We start from the raw sequence: 15,821 nt of genomic DNA, 5'->3' as shown, positions 1-15,821 counted from the left end.
AAGACACATTCATTCTTTCTACTTGGGCTTTAGAAAGATTTTGCCTTTCGCAAGAAAGCTGCAATTTGCTACAAACATAGATCCATATTTAACTTTTTCTTTAAAATGCAGGTTCTTCTTGAACAGAAAAAGAATGTTAGGTAGGAAATAAAGAAATCTGAAAAAAGACTGGACAGGATTTCAGTGAATAAAAAAAAAGGGCAGGCTCTTTCTGTGGTCTGTGCTTACTGTGCAGATATAATTGAGATATAATTAACATATCATAAAATTCACCCTTTTAAAGTATGTATGTAATTCAGTGCTTTCTAGTATTCACAAGGTTGTGCAGCCACTGCCACTATTCATTAGTTGATAAACATCTAGGGCGTTTTTACTTTGGGTTATGACGAATGATGTTGCTATGCATGTCAGTATGTCAGTTTTTGTGCGCACCTGTGTTTTCAATCGTCAGAGCTCGGTACCTCAGAGTGAAATTGCTGGGTCACAGGGTGACTCTTTGTATAACTATTTGAGGAGCTGCCAAACTGATTTCCTAAGTGGCTGCACCATTTTACCTTCCCACCAGCAGTGTACCAGGGTTCCAATTTCTCCTCATCCTAGTGAAGATCCATTTGAATAAGTTTATTTTAGCCAAACAGAATGTGGACTTGGAGAAAAAGGAATGATATACTTTCTACCCATGTGGCTGATGTGTATGAATCAAATGGTGGGTAATAACCTCACCAATCTGCTGTTTCACGTATAAGAGCTCATGAAGACAAAGCAAAAGAAAAGAAAATGATCCACTTAGGAATGAATGATTGATGTAACCAAAGTTGTCTGTTAAAAAAAAAAAAAGCAAAAACAAAAAAGCATACATTTTGAGTAAAGAGTCTGAAGTAAATTTGAACTTGAAAGCTATGCAGCAGTGGCCTTCGCTTAAGCCTATACATCCCCTGCTGGGGTTTAGATGTATCTGGGCCTGTTTGGTCGACTGAGCTGCCAGAAACTGATCTGCAAGAGGGACCAAGAAACTCAGGAGAGAGAATTCATGTAACAGAAAAGCTTATTAAGTCTTCTTGTGGGAGGCACGGCTCTAAACACATAGGACTCCCCAAACTCTAGTCTTCCCTCCATGTACCCAGAAAGGAGTCCTAGGTGAGAAAGTCGTGTGCATAAAATCTGAAAGCACTGTTTCTGTGCTTTGCCTGTTTTATCCACCCCCCCACCCCTACCCCCAAATTCCTCTGCTGAAATCATAATGCCTCATGTGATGGTATTAGGAGGTAGGGCCTTTGGGATGTGCTTACTGTTGTCAGGGTAGAGCCCCCTTAAATGGGATTAGTGCTATTATAAAAGAAACCCCACAGAGTCCCCTAGCCCCTTTTTCCCCCAGCTCACAGTGGGAAGGCAGCAGCCTACAACCTAGAAGAGGGCCTTTACTAGAACCCAACCATGATATGTTCTTGGACTTCCAGCCTATGGTATTTCTGTTATAACAGCCCAAAGAGACCAAGACAATTGTTCTTGATAAAAGCTCTAAGGCAAGGAATGAAAGGTAATACTGTCTCAGTAATCTGCTCACATAGGTAGGTTACACAAAAGGGAGAGAGACTTCATGACCTCCAGAATATTCACCTCTGTATTGATACACTGCAGCCCCCTATGTCCCAGGGGTGGTGAGGGTGGAAATGGGCTTGTAGGGGGGTGGTTGGCTGGTGACATTGGAGGCTGCTGTGAGACAACTTCACACAATTGTATGGGTACTGAAGATGGGAGGAGTCGACATCACTGAAGAGCAGGGCAGGAGAAGAGAGTGGTGGTAGCTCGTGAACTTTCTGGTGGGCTCATAGGCTCTCCGGAGATTCCCAGAAGGGGCAAGATGGGGACTAGAGCTGAGGAAAGATCATGACCTCTGCGGATCATCACTATCTGTATGTTGAGAGCGTAGAGCATTTTGTCTAGGAAAACAGAGTCTAAGTACTAACGAAATAAAATTAAAAAATAACCAGTAGCTCAGAAATGAGCCAAATGATTTAGAAACGAATGACTAAAAAACACATTGTTCTTTTGGGATGACTGGTAGTCGTATAAATTTTTTTCCACTTCAAAAGTCTTTGCTATTGTGATAGCTGATGTAATAACCCCGTGTAATGGCCTTTCCTGTTAGAGGTTACTGTGTTGTTTTCACATTTGGGAACTTTCCATTGCTTCAGAGGTGAACTTTCCCACAGTTTTCTATCCCATGACATTTGAGGTTATAGATGAAAAGGTAATTAGTCGTCGATGGCAGGAAAAGTAAGCAGCCAATACAATGTGTAATGATAAAAAAAAATGAAGCAAGCTCAGTGGATCCAAGATGTTGATTTAACATAAAGCCAACACAACAGAACCTGTGAGGACGGCCATGCCGTGGGGTTCTTGCATCTCATGAGGGAGCTGAAGGATGGGTCCACACACGCTACATTTTCAGCCTCATGGAAACGGAACCATGTGATCACACCTCTGTTTTTCTAGTAGGATGAAACACATTAAGTTCAGGCCAATGCCTGCTTTTGTAGATATCGTGAGTTATCATTAGACTCTTTTTCTGTCAAAGAATACTTTCCAGACTTCCAAGAAAGAAATACAACAGATCCCATCCATTCTTGGTATGTGTCGAAGCATTAAGACAGCTCAGGGAATGGTGGGGAGGTGTTTGTAAAACATGTTACAAATCTAATCCTTCATTTCAGCTCAGGTTATGATTTCTGGGTGGTGAGATCTAGCCCCGAGTTAGACTCCCCGCTCAGTGTGGAGTGTGTTTAAGATTCTCTCTCTCCCTCTCCTGCTGCTCCTCCCCCAGGTCACACTTGCTCTCTCTCTCGAAATAAATAAACAAAATCTTAAAAAAATATAAACACCTTAGAAGGTATGGTCAAAGAAGACACCATCTTCCCTCTGTGTATGGAAAAGATGGATCAAAGCAATGGTTTTAAACCATGGATTCAGTGGGGGCATTAACCACCCTGAAATTATCCTGGGGTGACTGGGGAAGGGCCACATAAATCCACAGCTCTCACAAAAATCAGGTTGCCTGAGTTTTTATCTCTTTTGTTTGTTGGCTCTTGCCAGATATTTATATTTGAACATAGGGATTTGTTGCTCAAAGGAGGAGGGGAGAGAGAGAGAGCATGAGAGAGCGAAAGAGAAAGAGATTGAGAGTGAAAACCACTGGGGTTTGCTTAACTTCACTTGTGCAAATGTTATGATTTCTCAGGAGGAGCCTTCTTCTGGCTGAATCCTGCGTGTTAATCACAGTTGTAGCAAACTCTGTTGCTGTTTTCCTTGCTCACACCGGGGAATCATCTACTCCTGGCTCCCAACAGATGGTCTTGGCAGAGCTTGTCATGCTGCTTTGTTACTGAGCTGCACGGTGGAAACGCAGAGCCCTTGGCTGGGTCTGTCCCACCAGCCCCTGGCTGACCTCTCGTGCTGTACACCTCCACATAGGGGAAGAAAACTCACGAGCCTCGGACAGGCGATGGCTGAACTGCTGGTCCTGTCCAGAACTTGCTCAGGACAGCTGAGATTAAAAGAGAATCAAGGAGAAGTCAGCCATTCCTTGAAGGGCCATAAAACTTATGGAAATATCAGAAGATGACACAGTCAGGGGGAAGGCTTGGATGCTTGGCCACTTTAGCACTTAGCTCCTGGCCCTTTGGAAACAGCATGTCAAACAAAGTGGACACTGCTGAGTCCCAAACCAGCTTTGATATTTGCTGAGGTTTTTGGATTGTTTGTTTGTTTGTTTGACATCTTTATACACAGGCACTTTAAGACACTGTAGAGAGTCTTCCAGTGTTTTCCATACATCATAATGGCATAAAACCAGGGGAGGAACAGAGACAGTCAGAAAGAATTACAAACAGAGAATAGAAGAAAAATATGCAAAAAAAGCTAGGGTGATATCTGTGAGCATAATCAGTAAGTGAATCTGGCAATGTAAAATTGACCCAGTTAAGAGCAAAGAGAACCAGTTAGGTCTCTGCCTCCTATGAGTCTCCCCGCAACCCCCACCACCACCTCAGGCAGGCTTTGGGCTCCTCAGGCCACAGGCAGACGTGTCAGTTCCTGCTGGCTTCAATCCTGTCTGGCCTCTGGAACAACGGCCAAGCACTTGATCATTCAGCATTTCCCAATTCTGCACCTCCAAAGGCCACACGTGGCACTATTGGGAGTTCTTCGCCTGTTAGCAGGCCTGGAATTTGCCTGCTGCACCCACATCTGGTCCCCAGATGGTGGGGCTGACCCAAGGCTTCCAGGTGTTCACCAAGTTGCAGGTTCCTTGCATTTGTGGCCAGTTTGCCCGCTGAGTATTTTGCCTGTTTTTTCACAGGGACTAGAATCTGGTGGAGAAGCAGTCTGGAGCTGCTGTGCCTCTCCTGGCTCCTGCCAGCCTGCTCATCTGTCTTTTCCCCTCTATGGCCCATTCACCCCACACCAGGCTACACTCAAGTTCTATGCTGGTTATTTTGAAAAATTTCCACCCTACAGCAAAGCTGAGAAAAGAGTGCAATGGATAGCTGTATAGTCCTCGCTTAGATTTACTAATTGTTAGCAGGTTACCACATTTGCTTTTCTTTCTAGCTCTTTCTACACACACACCCACACACACTACCATCATTGTCCCAATAATGTTCTTTGTGGCTATATATTCTTTAAAATTCAGAATCCAATCAAGGATCATGCATCTTTAGTTTTCTTTGATCTAAAACAGCTCCCCTGCCTTTCAAATCATCTCTTTTGACGTCAGTATTTTTGAAGAGTCCAGGATGACTGTTTTGAGGAATGTCCAGTTTGAATGTCTCATTATCTCCTCCAGCTTAGATGCAGTGGGGCTACAAGGATTTTTTTTCCTGCCTTTGCCTTGCTGCACACACGGTGTTTTTGGCAGGAATACCCTATGGGTATGACTGCCTCTTAGTTATGGGCTGTGACTTCCCTTACCTTCCCCTGCATATCACTGCACAGGGACTGTCTCCCCCTGCCCCAAACAGAAGGCAGAGCAGAAAGGGTGGCCAAGCAAGGGTGGCTAAGAAATTTGTGCTGGGCTCCCGACGTTGTTGCCATCAGATACTTCTCTGACAGTTCAGTCAGACTGGCGTGGTTCAGAATGGAAAAAGCTAGATGTTCCCTTTTGGATCCCATTTTCAGTAGTCACAGATGAGCTCTCAGATATGCTGGGGTCTTAGAACTCTGTCATAGTCTAATTGTGGCCAGACTGAGAGTGGACCCAAGAGGAAACAAAAGGGGAAGAAATTCCACAGAAGCTGAGAATCTGAGAGGCCTTGTAGGCCTAAAGGCTCTGGTGTATAACCTTCGGTATGTGGACAGAGCTTCTGGACTCAAGCAGAATCAGCAGGCAAAGGGACTGTTGTGCTGAGCTTCAGACAGAGACAGGAAAGCCCAGGAGGAGTCAAGACTGGATGTCTGGTTGAGCACAGGGACTTGGCAGGTATCCATGCTCTGCGTTAGCAAGGAAGCCAAGTTCCTCCTTGGAAAGGCAGCATGGGTACTGTAAGTTCAAAAAGTCAAAGTCCCAACCCAGAACCCAAAAAACCCCAAATCCTGAACCCTCATCGGTTGGAGGGGGAGCCTTTCTGTTTTGATCAAGCACTATGCTTGGTGGACAAGAGGCACCCATTCCTTGCTGTTGAATAAATATTATTTCTAAAGAAACAGGGTCAGATTTAGTATTCAAGAATTCAATTTAAATGGGAGGATCCAAGAGGATCTATAGCATCTGAAGGTATAGATGGGGAGATGGCAGAACATAGCATTTTGGGATACCTAAGTCAAGGAAAATCCAGTTGGGAAATGGGGTTGAAGCATTAAATGTATTATAATTTAAATGTATTAAATGTATTATAATTTGTCCTCAATCCACCTAACTCTGGACTTTGCTCTTATGATAAGCTCATTGGTGTCCTAGTCTTCCACATGCAGAGATCCCTTATCCAGCCCCTGCATAGTCAGAAACGTGCCTGCCCCTTCAGGGACACATTCTGCTTCCACGAAGCTGGGAACGGGGCCATGAGGATGATGATTTTTCCTTCCCTACCCTGCTGCATGTGGCGGAAACAGAGGGTAGGATGTGGACACACTCATATAATATCCAGCCATAAAGTGGCATCCAAAGCTCACTCTCTAACATGGTAAAAGCTGGGAGGAAAGTCCAGAAGTAGGAATGAAGGAATGCTGTGGAACGAAAGCTCAGGAAGCTCCTAATAAAACAGCAAAAACATAAAGTTTTGGCACTTTAAGGCAAGCAGGGTAGCGAGGGGTCAGTGATAGAGCATTCAGCATCTGGAGTGCTAGAAGCTTCCAGCAAGATCTGCTAGACTGATAAAAGTGGCTCTGGAAGATCTTTTCATGGATACAGGCACTGCACAGGGGTAAAAAAAGCCTTGTCAGGTGATTCGCAAGAAAAGTATTTTTAAGTTGAGAGGAGTGCAATTGTATTACCATCCCCACATTTAGAGATGAATAAAAAAGGCACAAAGAAAGGAAGTGGGCTGTTCCGGGGCCTCCCATAACTACAGTCCAGCTCAGCTTCCTTATATAGGTTTCTTTTTACACACATGCTCTTAGTTTAGGTTTCTAAAACTGATGGGTTTTATTTGCAGGTTAAGCAAAACCTAATTTTTCTAAATACTCACTGAAGACAATGCTGGCACGATCCTAATTTGTGTTATGACCGCGCCGAGTCCACCCTCCATCCTATCTTCCTGTCTGAGTCCCTTAAGGAAGGTGGGTGACCTCTTCATCTCTGCAAACTTCCCCAAATTTCTTCCTTTCTCTCCTTTCTCCCCTCCTTTCCTCCTTTCTTTCTCTGTCTTGTCCTTCCTCTCTCTCTTTCTCTCTCTTCCTTCTTTCCTTTCTCTCTCTCCCTCTCACTCTCCCTCCCTCTCTTTTTTTCTTTCTCTCTCTCTCTCTCTCTCTCTCTCACTCCCTCTCTCTTTCTTTCTCTTCTTCTTCTTCTTTTTTTTTTTTTTTTTTTTTCCAGCGTGTCAGTACAGCTGAGCCCTCCTGATCCCTTTTGGCTGCACAGACCCAGTTCCAGTTGTGTCCTCCTTTTACTGGGGAACTGATGTCAGCCTGGCTGGATTATAGCCCAGCAACCGTTCTGTTGCTAATGAATTGGCAGGGAGAACAAAACACTGCAGCTCTCCTGGAACTATTTTGTCATCTATGGTTGGAGCACAGAAGACCTTGGAATTTGTAAAAGAACAAATGCCATTGAGTCTGCTTGTTTGCCTTAGGATGTCAGGACCCCCAGTTCACCACACCCTGAGTGTTGATATGATTACAGAATTCATGCAACTGACAAAGGTTAAAGAAAACTCCACCCTTGCAGCACTTCCCCACTCATTTCCCGCCCTCCTGGCAGTCTTAGGTCAGGAAAGTTCTTATATTTATAGTCCTGTGAATGAGGGGCTGGGCGTGGCATGGGGGGTGTGGTGGCGTAGAGGGTGCAGTCTTGGCAGCATCATAAGGGCTGAGTGACTTGGAAAGCTGGGATTGAAAGAGCCGGTAAGAGTATTGAGAACAACATTCTCCTGCAGAGAAACAAGCCAGAGAGGCTGCCTGGTGCTATGGGTTGAATTGTATCTTCCCAAAATTCAGACCCAGGACCTTGGAATGTTACCTTATTTGGAGATAGGGTCTTTACAGAGGTATAAGTTAAAATGAGGTCATTGGGGTGGGTCCAAATCCAATATGATTGGTGTCCTCATAAGAAGAAGACACTTAGACCCACAGTCATGTGTTCAGGGAGAAGGGCATGTGAACAGGAATACGGTCATCTATAAGCCAAGGGGAGAGGTCATGAATAGATCCTTCCCTCATGGCCTCAGAAGGAAATAATCCTGCTGACACTTTGATTTCAGGCTTCTAGCTTCCAGAACTATGAGACAATAAATTTCTGTTGTTTAACCCAACCAGTTTATGTTGTTTTGTTACAGCAGCCCTGGCAAACTATCACACCTGGAATCTTTGTTCTAGAATGGTCATGCCAGTTGGGTTTCCTGATTCTCCTGCCCAAAGTTCCTTGGGTCACATTTCTCCCTAGACTGGAGATACACTATGAAATTACCATTTATAGAAAACAAGAGTACTCGAGAAAGATAGTTTGTCTAAGAATTTCAAGAGCAACATCTCTGATCTTTCATGCTGGGATCTGTGTGTTTTAATAGAGGCAAGAAGATGCTCCCTACTACTCCCATCCTATTCAGTTTTAAAAGCTGCCCCCATTTAATTCATTTCTCCAGAGTCCCTGGAAATGGTCATTTCCTTTCATACAATTGTCTCAATTTTCAGTACTTGTCTCAATCTCTTTGAAAAATTACCCACCTTTTTTTGGTAAGAACATCCTTAGTTTAGCCACTCTCCTCTTATCTCCAAAGTTGTGTTCCTTACTTTTCATTAATGGTACCTTTGGTTTCTATCAATTTAAAATTAATAATGGGCTTGAATATAATTTTTATGCAGATAACACATGGCGCTTTGTTACTGGAGGAACTTTTTTTGAAGGATGGAGTGATACAGATAATTTGTAATAACTTCTCCCAATAGGGTGAAATTCTGACCTCAAAGAGTTAAAACAGTATCATCAACAACAAATGTAGCCTTTACTACTGAGGCAGGTTCTTTTCTAAAGTGATGTCCCTCTAAAGGGGGTATTAGGAGACTGGGGATTGACTCAGAACATGGGAAGGCTCTGTTCTCTCTTACATCTAGGCGCTGAGAGAGAGGCAGTGATAGTGAAGCATTTGGACTATCTGGGGAAAGCTTAGGGACATCCCAGAGAAATCCTGGCAGACAGGTGAAAAGCGCAAGGAAAACCATTGGGCATGAGGGATTAGCCAGTTGGCTCCAGAAAAATGTTCTGTGAGAAATCTGTACCTCTGCTACCACCCCAAAATTCATTAGTTGGACTAGCCTGTGATGTCAGGGACTAGTCATTACACTGGTTTCGCAATATGGCTAGTTTGTATAAACCCCTGCATCACAGAAAAGGTATATCCATTTGGGTTTGTGATCAGTAGCTCTCAGAGTTTAGGTTTTCCTGAACCATCCCCCTCCCTGCACTAAAAGAGGGGCACTGGAAAATGGTTGGTGCTTTTAATTCTGCCAAAGGAAAATATTATACAAAAAATAGTATCTTCCATCAAAATCAGTTTCATATAAATATGAATATTTTAACAATTTTTTAACTTGAGAAGACAAAACCTAAGAACAATGACAGTCCTTCCCTTAAACAACATTTGGCAATCCTGAGTGACATTTTAAAAAAATGATATATTTATATATATTTTTTCAAATGGAGAAATCACAACATAATATTTTATTTACCACTGCTGCTTCTGGTAATGTTGCTGGTGCTTGAGCCCTGGGGAGTTCTCTGAGCAAGCCCAGTGTCCTCCCACTTCAGGCTTGATGGTAGGTTTGACAGGGATTACCTGCCCTGAAATTCACCCCTTCCACTTTGTAGCTCCCTGCTTTGTGTAAAAACAGATATCCTTCCCAGAAGTCTTTGCATCTCCAGAGTGAAGAACTAAAAGTTGTTATTACTTAATAGCAGCTCCTAAAAATGCTTTGTTAGCTAGTATCAGTTTTCAAAAGTATATGTCATACCCCTCTACAAAGGTGATGTCCCCTCCTGTCTCAGGTTGGTCATCCCAGAAGCAGGTTCTGAGATAAGGATTGGAGTTCAACTAGGTTACCTAGAAGGGGATCTTGCTAGGGGGAATGGGTTGTGAGACAGGGAAGAACAGGCCTCTCATAAAGAGGAAGCATGCATGAGCCCACTATCACTGGAGCAGCTGGGAGACATCCAAGGAAACTACAAAGAGTACCCCCTTAGAGTCTTGTACCACAATTCCCAGGTTGAGTTCTGCTCCTAAAGGCATTGCCCAGCACTTGGCTCCAGCCCTGTGCATAAGCCCCATGAGCTCTATCAGCTACAGTAAGTCTTCAGGCAGAGTCACAGAAACCACCTGTTTTTGTAATAACAAGGAGGGCTAGAGGATGTGGGTGGGCACCAAAGGCATCTGCTGTACCCCCCTCAAGTCTTGATATGAAATCGTATCACTGACCCTGCCTGTCAATATAGAAATTAGGAAGACCTATGACATACCTCAGCCACTGAAGGAAAGAGGAAGGGTCTTCTTCCCTCAAAGAGCCACATCTTCTTTTTCCATGGGCAGCCAATAGTCTTCATCTCTCACTTGCGGGCAAGGCTGCTGATAGATGTGATGGCATGAAAATTTTTATACTTAAGACTCAAATCTCCCACTACTACCATGGGACTTAAACTAATAGTGACCCAGAGACAGTAAATTGACTCCAACAGTGTATCAGATGGTAGTGGCTTCCCAGAGCACTCTACTGAGAATTCTGAAGCTTGGGAGAAGCAGCATATTGAATATGGATTAGGACAGCTAGGTTCCAATTCCTAATTGGGGGGGGGGGGGGGAATCACTGGAAAACTTCAAAACTCCAAACCTAACAAAGTGGAGAAAAATGTTTTCAAGATCCTTTCAGGAACGTACTTTATGTGTATATATGTGATTGTAAGGAATATTTTTGTAAGAGCCTCGGAGGCTGTGTGTGAGGGACAATTTTGCATGCTCTCTACACATTTTGGGTGTATCTGTTGGGTGGTGCTGGGGGTGTGGGCAGGCTAGGTTCTTTTGTTGACATGGAAGGGGAAAAAAATCACTGAAGGCAAAATTGTACTTATAGTTCTCTTAAATGGCTGAAGTTCCTAGTATGTGGGCCCTCAGAAAGTAATAAGCCTGTGTAGTTAAATCCCAAATGCATATGTGATGCAACTCTGCTGTAACAACACATGGCCCCTAACTAGCCTTCAGAAATGGCCCCAAGGGGCAGGTCCGGTAGGCCACAGGACTTTCATTTGGCTGGGTGAACTGTATAGGATGGCAGTTACCTTCAGCTGCTGTCCTTACTCTTCACATGACTAGTGCTCTGCTCCTCTTCTCACATTATTGACAAAATAAATAAGTTAGTCCTCAACCTCACATAGTATGTGAGAGCACATTTCACATAAATTAATGAGCTAAATGTAAAAGACCAAAATTATTTTAAAAACTGAAATTAAAAATTTGGTAACATCCCGTGCTGGCAAAGATGTGCATGCAGGGGTACAATTTCATAGCTATTTCTATTAAAATTTTGATGGGGTGCCTGGGCGGCTCAGGCAATTGAGTGACAGACTCTTGATTTTGCCTCTGCTCATGATCTCCTGGTCATGAGATCCAGCCCTTCGTGGAGTCCTATGTGGGCTCTGCACTGTTACAGAATCTGCTTGTCCTTCTCCTTCTGCCCCTTCCTCCACTTGTGCCTGTTCATGCATGCACAGGTGGTCTCTCTCTCTCTCTCAAATAAATAAATAAATAAATAAGATTTAAAAAAAATTTTACTTCATTTCTTGCTATCTATCTTATAAAAATACTCATTCATTGAGCTAAGATACCTATACAAGAGTATTCATTGCACCATTTTTAGTAGAGAAAAATTGGAAATAAAATATTCTTCAGAGAAAAAATATTCCTCAAAGAAAAATTGCTAGAAATTAAGGTACATCCTAATAAACAGTTACACAGTTTTTAAAAAGAATAAGTTGGATCAGGAGAGTGACAAATCATAAGTGACTCTTAATCTCACAAAACAAACTGAGGGTTGCTGGAGGGAGTAGGGTCGGGAGAGGGGAGTGGGGTTATGGACATTGGGGAGGGTATGTGCTATGGTGAGTGCTGTGAAGTGTGTAAACCGGGCAATTCACAGACCTGTACCCCTGGGGATAAAAATACATTTTACGTTTATAAAAAAAATTTTTAAAATTAAAAAAAAAAGAATAAGTTTATACATATTGACGTGGAAATAGCTCTAAGATTTACTACAACTCATTTGAATTTAATTTCTTCATCTGTAAGATAGGAAGATTGAACTAAAAATCTCTAAGATTCCTGGGCACCTGGAGGCTTAGTGGGTTAAGCCTCTGCATTTGCCCCAGGTCGTGATTTCAGGGTCTTGGGATCCAGCTCACTGGGCTCTCTGCTCAGCAGGAAGCCTGCTTCCCCGTCTCTCTCTGCCTGCCTCTCTGCCTACTTGTGACCTTTTTCTCTGTCAAATAAATACAATCTTTAAAAAAAAAAAAAAATCTCTAAGATTCCTTCAAATTTCATTCTAAAAAAAGGAAGTATGTCATATAGTTCAAGAATTTTGTGGTCTTAAAAAAATAGAATTATCCCTTTTTCATTTTTGTCCCTTGGGAAAATCTGAAATTCACAAAACCGATAACTCCCTCTCTACATTTTCTCCTTTTTCAAGGTTAAATCTACTTTATTTCTTAATCCAGAGGATCAAAAGATCTTGGAACCTAAAAGTAAATAAGGAAACTCTGAAGATAAATTCTTAGTTTTACTAAGAAAAACAAAACAAAACAAAAAAACCCAGAATGCGTGGGTTATATAGGTTTCAAAGACAATAGACTGCAGAATTAAACGAATCTCTCTCTAAGCCCTCCGTACAATATGGGTGAACACTATCAGCAATGATCTGCTCAGCCAGAAAAGGGCTGTATTTGTATCGGGGAGAAGAGACTTAAGAGTTCTTCATAATGAAGGACTGAGATGTCCTGGTTCTAATTAGAGAGGATTCCAAATTACATGAGTCAAAAAAGCAATCTCCTAGGAACTGATAAAATGTAAAGGATTTCGTTTTAAACAAATAGGAAAGATAACCTAAGGAAGCAGAAGTCTCATCTCCATTTTGACTCTATTTCCATAACCACGTGAGAACCCAGAGTTCCTTTGTTGCACAAGTAAAAAATTTGCTTAACTTTTCTGGGCCTTCAGCTTCCCCATATGGAAAACAGGTATGGAACTTTTGACTCATCTTTCAGGGTCACTTTTGAAGAAGGGTGAATATTAGAAAAAACTTCTGGAAACAGAAGAGAACACATCAATCACTGAGGGAAAACCAGGACATAGAGCATAACAATAATTTATCCACTGGCTAAGAAACTCCTGGATCCAATACAGACTATCATTTTGGTTCTTATTTACAGCCGGAGAGGCTTCTGAAGCTCATTAGAGTCTGGAATTACTTCATACGCTGGGCTGGAAATTTCAAAGGAAAATTTCAAGAAATTTTAAAGGAAACTTCCAGATACACTAGCTGGTTTGCTCTTCACTGAATGTTAACTGCAGCATTTCCTCTTTAAAATCAGGCTGAATTTTGCGCTGGCAGAGCCAAATTCTGCCTCTCTCTGGGCAACTCTTGTTGTTGTCAATGCAGCTCTGTGTGTAGACAGGAGAGGAGAATATGGCCCATTGTCCTACCAGATGCAAATTATGGTCCTGATTCAACAAAAAACATCTGTCTTCCATGCAGGGAAAATAAGAAGAGTCTCTGAAGCCAGACTGATCTTTTGTGACATGGCATCCTGGCTCCCGCAGAAATTCACGTTGTGGTTTGTGATTAGCAAGGAAAAAAGAGAAAGAGAAAAGAAAAAAAAAAGTATTCCGAAATTGAATGATTTATAATTATTCTGTTTTGAGGCCATGTTAATATTTACTCAGAGAGAATAAACTGATAGTTTTCTGAAGGACAAAAGATTTTAAAGAAGAAATTTTTATTTATATATTGCTATACATGAAAGTTGATGCTTCATTCTATCATTCTCTCTGGACCTCCAATAAAAAGGAGTATTCATAATACATCTGATCTCTTTTTTTAAAAAAATATTCTATTTATTTATTTGAGAGAGAGACAGTGAGAGAGAGCATGAGCGAGGAGAAGGTCAAAGGGAGAAGCAGACTCCCTGAGGAGCTGGGAGCCCAATGCGGGACTTGATCCCGGGACTCCAGGACCACGGCGCGAGCAGAAGGCAGTCGCTCAACCAACTGAGCCACCCAAGTGCTCCCATCTGATCTTATTATTATCTGTAGTCAATGATGACTGTTTTGTTGAAGGTATGGATGACTGAAATAAAGGGTTAGGGGGGATTACATGTGGATCATACCCTTCAAATCATAAAATATATTTGCTCTCTACTAATGTAAAATAGAATCTTTTTAAAAATTTAAATTTTTTTTAGATTTTTATTTATTTATTTATTTGACAGACAGAGATCACAAGTAGGCAGAGTGGCAGCCAGAGAGAGAGGAAGGGAAGCAGGCTTCCTGGTGAGCAGAGAGCCAGATGGCAGCCAGAGGCAGAGGCTTTAACCCACTGAGCCACCCAGGCACCCCTAGAATCTTCTTTTTAAAAGATTTCTTCTTTTTTTTTTTTTTTTTACGATTTTATTTATTTGTATATTTGAGAGAGAGAGGAGAGCAAGCAAGCACAAGCAAGGAGGAGGCACAGAGAGAGAGGGACAAGCAGACTCTCTCACTGGTGCCCAATATAGGGCTCGCTTCCAGCACTCTGGGATCAGGGCCTGTGCTGAAGGCAGACACTCAACTGACTCAGCCACCCAGGGGCCCCAGATTTATTTGTTTATCTTGGAGAGGAAGAGAGATTGAGAGAGAAAGGAGGCCTAAAGCGAGGCTCCGGGAGGGTCTCAATCCCAGGACCCTGAGATCACAACCTGAGCTGAAACCTAGAGTCCAATGTTAACCAACTGAGCCACCCAGGGGCCTCTAATAGAATATCTTAATATTAATCTATTAGAGAGCTGTCTGACTGACTTGGTCAGTGGAGCATGCAATTCTTGATCTTGGGATTCTGAGTTGAAGCCCCACGTTGAGGGTAGACATTACTTTAAAAAAGATCTTTAAAAAATCTTTAAAAAATATTAATCTATTAGAGTTTTCAACTTTTTGTGCTCCTGCCCCCCTCTCTTCAGTTGAAGAGAGCTGTGAGTAACGACAGGCAATTTCCACACAGTTGAGGAGTGCTGGGGAACGTAGTTTGGCTGTTCTGGGTGCAGTACTGAGCCGAGTAAAGTAGGTCAGGGTTGAGAACCACTGGAACCCCTCCAAAACTTAACTTGTTCTCTGAGAGAATCCTCTAGAGTTAACTTGATAAACTAAAATGATTCCTGCAGCAGACTAAATCTGATTAACCACAGAGCATTAATCATATTCTAGCTATCAGGCAAAAAGTCACAGGAAACAAAGGAACCAAGAGAGCTATATAAAAAGGACCTAGAAAAACAACAAAATATACCTTTGCCAAGATTTCAAATCAGGATTCAGAGTAGCAGGATATCTGAGATGATTTAGACTTGCATAATAAACAATTAAAGGAAACCTCAAAATGACTAGTAAACGTGAAGAGAACAATCACTTGTAATCAGAGAGGCTCTGAGTGTCCCATGAGAGAGAGGCCACCTAAACTTGACCTAACACTGCCTTTTAGGCTCATCTAAGGTCAAGGAGGTGCTGAGCCCCATGGACAGGGGTTAGAATTGCTTTGTGAGGGCTCTGTTTCCTGCTGTGCCTTGAGCAATGGCCTGACCAGAGGATCCATTCATGTACCTCAGTCTAGGTCTCAGGACTGCCTGGTCTGTGTAAGCTGTCCCAGTTGGGTCTCATGCCTAAGGGTTCCAGAGATGCTATCCGCTGATTCTGCCATTATATGATATGCTGTTTCTCTAATATGGCACATCCAATCAAGCAGCACCCTTGGATAGTCATAGTTTTAGGGAATTCCCAAAGAAGTCAGAGAAGAAGGAGAGAAAATGATTTGCTACTTGCTGCTGTGATTTGTAAGGTGGTGAGTGACATGGTTAACTGTGTCAACTTGTTTAGGACACAGTATCCAGATAT

At 42.5% G+C, this 15,821-nt stretch overlaps 1 long non-coding RNA gene across 2 annotated transcripts in view; it reads right to left on the bottom strand.

The window, feature by feature from the left end:
- The window catches only part of LOC116586364, a 40,101-nt gene that overhangs the window by 17,082 nt on the left and 7,198 nt on the right, over positions 1-15,821 (bottom strand). The window contains exon 2 of one of the 2 annotated variants that reach the window (XR_004284007.1): positions 10,160-10,265. This is a non-coding gene — a long non-coding RNA (uncharacterized LOC116586364). The remainder of the gene's footprint in view (positions 1-10,159; positions 10,266-15,821) is intronic. The other variant, XR_004284006.1, reaches the window with a different exon arrangement.

This window comes from Mustela erminea, chromosome 3 (assembly GCF_009829155.1).
Source record: "Mustela erminea isolate mMusErm1 chromosome 3, mMusErm1.Pri, whole genome shotgun sequence".
Classification (NCBI taxonomy): Eukaryota; Metazoa; Chordata; class Mammalia; order Carnivora; family Mustelidae; genus Mustela; species Mustela erminea.
This window is presented reverse-complemented; position numbering and strand designations above follow the sequence as displayed.